We start from the raw sequence: 6,835 nt of genomic DNA, 5'->3' as shown, positions 1-6,835 counted from the left end.
ATCATCCAGACACATGCTCGACTCCTGTCCCTTTTGACCAGCTCCAGCCCCCTCCTCCTTGCTGGGGGCATATCTTGTATGCTCTCCTGCTGAGTCCTCTCTCTACTTGCAAAAAAGGTGGGAGGAAGGGTTCCCATAGCCCATTTCACCTACTGTCGCTAGAACATCCATCACTGTACTGTCATTGCCTGATGGGCTGTTTGTCCCGTCACTCTGAGCTTCAAGGTGGAGGACACTGTCTGGTTGAACCTGGGCCTGGTGTGGAATAAGTATTTAGGAAATGTGGAATAGATCAGCCAGTTCGTATGGCTAGTGTGCGCTGAGCACTGCGGGGAGAGAGGAAAGTGCCAGGGAGGGACCTTGCTCTCGAGAGTGTAGACAAGACTGAAAAGGAGATCCTTTCAGTTCTGTCTCCCTCTTCCTCCTCGCTTTTTGAGGCTTTTACAATGATTTCCTTGTAGCGTCTTCACTCCCTCAACAAATATCCACTGGAAAAGCCATAAGCTGGGGCTTCACATGCGGCCTGAAGACAGGTTTTGTTTAGTGTAGTAGTATTTTTAGTATATTTTTAAACCTTGAATGCCTTAGGGGGAGGCATGCCCTCTCCAGCTCCCGATCGCGCCCCACACACAGCTGCTCTTGTGTTAGCCCCACCACTGCTCAGATTTACTTGACCCACCTGGCCTGTGATCGGTTGACGTCTTACTAGTTTCAGGAGATACAGTGTCAAGCAAAATATATGTGTATCCCTGTGTCGTGACGCTTACAGACTAGTAGGGAGACAGATTTTAAGCCAACCATCACATAAATATGTAATAATGAGCTCTACTGGGTACAGGGAACTAGAAGCGTGTATAATGTCACAGGGACCATTAACCGAGCAAGTCCAAGACATTCCTGAGCCATTGACAGTTTAACCTGCTATCAAAAGGGGAAGCAGTAATTAGCCAGCGGGGGTTCCAGGGAAGCAGTGTATTCCAGGTAGAGGGAACAGCACGTGTGAATACCTCACGTCATGCACAGGGCCTGGCACGTAGTAAGCCTCACACGTAGATGGAGTCCCGTCTCCAGATTGGAGCAGAGCCCGGAGCTAAGCCAAGGGGCCGCTCATGAATTGACCAGGCACATACACACCAGCCCTCCTGCACGCTCACCTCGTCACGTCCAGGTGGGCACGGACCAGGAGGGCTGACCATACAAAGGAGCCAGTTAGCTTCCAGACATTCTGACCCCACAGACAAATCCCTAAAGCTGGTGTGGGGAAAGCTCCGGGGAGAATCGTCTGGCCTGCGTCCATCATGAGGTTGTGTGTGGTCCTGGCAGAGAAGCAACAACTCACTCCCACTCCCTTGTATCAATGAAAACCACTATGCAAATAAAGAGGCTGGGCCCAGGGACCTGTTTCTGCCTGTGTGGAGCTGGCTGCCTGGCGTAGTTTCTGGGTGATTGGGGAATGTGGGGTGATGCATGGAGCAACTCAGAATCCACCGTGTCTAGTTCCAATCTTAGATTTGGCACAGGTTGCCAGTGACAGGAATCCAGCTGGCACTAACTTGGTCAAAAAGGGTAATTCATTAGCTTCAATAATTGAAGTGATGAACAACTGTTAATAACTAGAGTTCTTTGGCTACAAGCAACAGAAACTCCCTCCCTTAAGGAAAAAAAAATGAATTTATTGGAAGGTGTATTAGTTTCCTGTGGCTGTCATAACAAATTACCACAAATGCGATGGCTTAAAAGAACAGAATTTATTCTTTCACCATTCTGGAGACCAGGAACCCAAAATGAAGGTGTCGGCAGGGTCGCACTCTCTCCAAAAGCTCCAGGGGACAATTCTCTCTTTGCCCTTTCTCGCTTCTGGTGGCTGCTGCTGGTTCTTGGCTTGTGGGTACATCACTCCAAACTTGGCCTCTATCATCACGTCACCTTGTCCTCTGTGTGTCAATTCTCCCAGTGCCTCTCTCTCATAAGGACACTCATGATGGCATTTAGGGGCCCTCCAGATAATCCAAGATGATCTCATATCAAGATCCTTAATCACATCTGCAAAAAGACCCTTTTTCCAAATAAGTAACATTTATAGGTTCCAGAGATTCAGATATGGACATATCTTTGGGGCCACCATTCAGCCCACTACGGAAGGGTATTGGTGAAGTTCACCCAATCAAAGGAAAAGGAAATACAGGAATGAGGGGAGCTCTAGGGACCAGAGTAGCAGGACCCAGGAACCTGCTGTTTAGGACACTGCCATCCAAGTGATCTGCCTTGTCACCGTCTTTCCTTGGATCACTCTGCTCACAGTCCCAGTCCCAGAAAAGAAGCTGATTGGCCTAGCTTGCGTCATATCCTCTCCCTTAGTAGGGATGGAGGGCAGGGATTAACATCCAAAACAGATGTGAGATGGAAGAAAGGTAGTTACCCAAAGAAAAGGCCATGAGATATCACCAAACAGGGGAGGGATGTTAATACATAAAAACAGTAGATGTTCATCGCTCAAGAGTGTGAGCTCTGAGCAACAGCAGTTCGACTCCCGGCCGGAGCTGAGCTGCCACTGAGCTGCCAACAGGCGGCAGGATGGATGGCTCAGCTAAAAAAGAAAAAAAAATAGTAGGTGTCCATTACATTCCAACTCGTGGCTGCCCAGCACACCACGTGCTCACACCTTCTTCCCATACACACGTTTTATGAATGTTTCTAACTGAAGGAAGCGATTCTGTATATAACCAAAAAATGTAGGTTAGCTCTCCAGGCCCTAGTCGTGCGATTTAATCAATGCAGTGGTCAGTTTGATGTGGAATAGGAAGAATCAGGGAATCAAATTCTTTCTGATACAGAGTTGGAGGTATTCCTGAGGTGAAGAGTAAAGGAAAACTTATCCCTTGCAGCTAATAGAAAATGCTTCCAGTGGTTTCTGTTTCTTGGAATAGAGAATAAACCCAGTAGATGCATATTAGCGCCAGGCGCTGTAATAAGGAGCACATGTCTAAACAGAGCAGCTAAAATTGGAGTTGCCACTTGATTAAAATAACCCACAGTCATTTTCCAAGATCCATCTAATTTTGCACCAGCCCAACAGGAAACGAACAGTGTTTCGACAGGAGTCATCACCCTACAGGGTCTTGGGTGGGGGCCCTGATCTCTGCAGCCTCCCCAAAGATGTGGTACCATTGTTGAATTTTCTATTCCCAAACAGTTGCTCAGTTGGATTGATTCTATTGGCCTTTCCTATTATAATGGCCTCCATGGGTCAGGGAGCCAAGTGGGAATCTTTTCCAACGATCACTCAGAAACTGGAGAGATAGGATCCCACTAGACCTCCAGTGACAGGGGCAAAGGTAAAAAAACACCATTTTCCCCATGACTGGTGGACCTACAGTACTACTCTTGGCCCCAAGAAATTGGTATTAGTTCCAAGTCTTCGTCCAAGGTTCCCTGAAAGGTTTGGGTCTTTCTCTTTCTTTAGTACCCAGCGGCCCTGGTAAACGGCCATAGGTGCTTTGGAGGAGGCAAGGGAACTGTTCCCATTACACTCTGTAGCAGGAGAGCCGGGCTCTTCCTCCAGGGCAGGTAGCAAGTGCTTCATTCCGAGGTCTTTCGGTCCATAACCGAACTCGAGCGTGGGTGTTAGGTGATCCTTCTCTCTGGAACTGTCATGGTGGCTAAGTCAGGACTTTTAAAAAATATTTTTGCCAGGGCTAGAAAATGTTTCTGGTTTTTGTTTTGCTTTGTTTTGTTTCTTGTGTTTTGTTGGTTATACAAATCAAGTAAGACTTGAGTGGTCACCTTTGATTCAACTTTTTAGGGCCCTCCAGCATGAGATCCTGCCTCAGTCAGAGACTGCTGAACTTGACAATGGCCACTCCCACTTAATTTCTGAGGGTTCAATGCCGACACCTGGCCTCCCAGCCCTCTGCATTCTTCCTCTCCTCTGATGTCGGGGAGCCCCTCCACCCAGCACTCCCAACTTAGGCTTTCTTCAAAGTTGGGGTCAAGCGTTCTGGGCTCACTGAGGGCCATCGTTAGAGGTGTCCGTGGGAAGGAGGCACAGAGCCCACCCAGTCCAGTATCCCCAGCTTCAGACAGCTTTGAATCCCTTCCTCAGCAGGATGCCAAGGGACTTGGGGCCTTTAAATTCCATTCCGCGTGGGCCGGTGTTGGGTCCAAGTCTGCACAGGCCGACCCATCAGTTGTTGGAACCCAGGCAGCTCCTGGCACAAGCACCGAGAATGCAGAACCCACAGAGGATCAGCCTGGTCCAGCCTCACATTTCCCCTCCTTTCATCAAGCGCCACAAAACAGTCCATTCCCACAAGCACGCCCCAAATTTCTGATGGCATCAATTAACACGTTTCAGCCTTCTGGATGGCTCCAAGATTCTTTCCTACCCAGAGTCTGTTTTTCGCCCTTTAGGCCAAAACTGACCCGCATCTTCCAGCTCAGCAGCCTTGAGGGGTGGGGCCAGTGGGCACGTGGGCGCTTTCTCTGGTGAGGAGGGCTGGTTCCACCCAGTGTTTTAGATTGCCTTGGATTTTCCCCACGTCCTCTTATTGAGCCATTCCACTGGTCGTACTCCCACGCTTTCTGTCGATGCCTGACTCCATCAAAGTGTAGCAGGGCTGTGAACGCAGCAACCTGCCTAATCAACTGCCATCTTTGGTTTTGGAGATCTTAGCCCTACTGCACGTCGTAAGAGATGCTTTCACCATGGTCAGAGAAATGCCCTCCGTTTCATTCTGGGCACCCGCCCCCCACCCCAATTATATTTGGGCTCACTTTGTTGACTTTCTCTTTATGTTATTCTGTGCAGTTAGAAATAAGACATCCTACCCCGCAGCCTTGGCATTCCTCACCGCCTTAAGATTAGACTGTGACAGAAACTACCCCTCCTCTAAGACCCACTTCCTTGGTGGTAACGCAGGAAGTAGCCCTCGACCTCTGCGTCCCAGGCCAGAGGAACAGCAGCCTTGCTGTGTCTTGCCTCGTGACAGCTCAATCATTTTTAATATCCCCATTTCCTGGAGGACATGTTGCTGTGACTCCACTCTAGTTCCAATTGCTGCATCAGTCAGGCGTCTTGCATTGCAAACAACAGAATCCAACTCTGGAAAACTTTAGCAAAAAATGACTGCATCCGATAGATATTGGCTAGGATCAAAGTAAAATGAACCCACCAGGTTCTGAGAAAGATAGGAATGAGGGTGACACGGGGATCGAGGTAGTTAGAACCCATGCAACCCCCTCTTTAGGACACGGCAATTAAAGTTCCTTCATGACAACTGCCTCCATTTTATGTATCACTCTGCTCAAGCTAGGAATTCCTCGAAGATTGAGTCTAAGTGGACTGGTGTGGGTCACAGGCCCATCACATGCTGGGGAAGGATGGAGGAACGTCTCGGAACAGATGGTCTCACAGGACACCGACAGTACAGGTGTAGTTTCCTGAAGAAAAAGTACAGCAGGTCCTCAACCGTGTTTCGTTCAACGTCTTTTCATTGTAATGTTAATGCAATGCCATAGGAACTTAACTCTTGTGTATATCAATTTGCCGGTGGGTAACATTGGTTTCAGTACATGTTATTTCCCTAAAAGTTGCAGAACCTATCGATGATGCTAGGTGAGGTCTTGCTGTACTTTGTGTTTAGATGTACATGAGATTTGCTTTAGCATCAGGTGTTTATAAACGAGTTTCCCACCAACATAAATGTCCAGTGTGACATTTGAACATGGCACTGGATGCAGGACAATTTTTTGTTGGGCAGGACTGTCCCAGAATGCATTGCAGGACATCCATTGTCGCATGCCTGCCTCTGCCCATTACATGCTGCTAGGGCCCTGCAGTTGCCACAACAAAAACACTCTGACACATTTCTAGAACACTCCTGAGTGGGAAGTACTGCACACTATGAGAATCACATACCTCTACAAGGGGTATTGTACTGTATACCTCAAAGTCTGTGAGAAAAAAATGAAATAACCTCAAAGGCTCTGCACTGTGTCTGACATCTAGTAAGTGCTCAGTAAACATCAATTTACGTCTGTCTCCGTCTGAGTAATAGGGAACACCTGTTGTCAACTCTGGCAACAGTAAGGAAGGTACACTGAGTATTTCAGGGAGCGAGGTGAGTAAATTAGGCAACAAGAAACACACATCACTCCCACTCCTGGAAAACTGGGCCAAACAGCATGACAATTATACAAATAGATTGTAGAACTATTATAGGAAATACTATAGATCTGACTCGAGACCTACACTTACTTTTTGGTGTAACCCTGTTCCCTCTCTGCTGTGAAGTAAACTTTTAAGACTAAGAGAACCCAGGGCCAGGCTTAGGGGTTATTTCTGGGTAAGGATGGGCCATATGAAGGCAGGACCCTGGAGTTCCCTCCGAAGGCGGGGCCATGCCTGGCTTCATGCAACGACAGACAGGGACGAAGGCTTCGTCGTCCTCCACGCAGACTCACACTGGAATAGGCTAGTCCCTTTGCCCAGGATGCCTTCTCGTCCTCACTTCCCATCCGTTCTCCACCTGGCATCGCTTCCTCAGTTAGGTTCAGGATGTTTTACCTGCTTCCTTAGACCCTCCAGTAGAACTGACCGGCACTCCCTCCTCCTGTATCCGCAGGCTGTGTGCTTCCTTCTACCATAGTATTTCTTTTTGTTTTGTTTGTTTGTTTTAAAGATTTTTATTGGGGAATTGGGGGGATGGGAACAGCGCTGGGAAATTGGGGGAAGGGGAACAGACAAGTTGCTGTCGTTTTGTTCTTCAGTCTAGTTGTGGAGGGCATTGCTTCACTGGCCCAAGTTGGCACCATCATTGCACTCTTCCCGGGCAAG

This window comes from Hipposideros armiger, unplaced genomic scaffold (genome assembly GCF_001890085.2).
Source record: "Hipposideros armiger isolate ML-2016 unplaced genomic scaffold, ASM189008v1 scaffold_31, whole genome shotgun sequence".
NCBI classification, from domain to species: domain Eukaryota; kingdom Metazoa; phylum Chordata; class Mammalia; order Chiroptera; family Hipposideridae; genus Hipposideros; species Hipposideros armiger.
The sequence above is the reverse complement of the archived record's forward strand: the minus strand, read 5'-3'. Positions refer to the sequence as shown.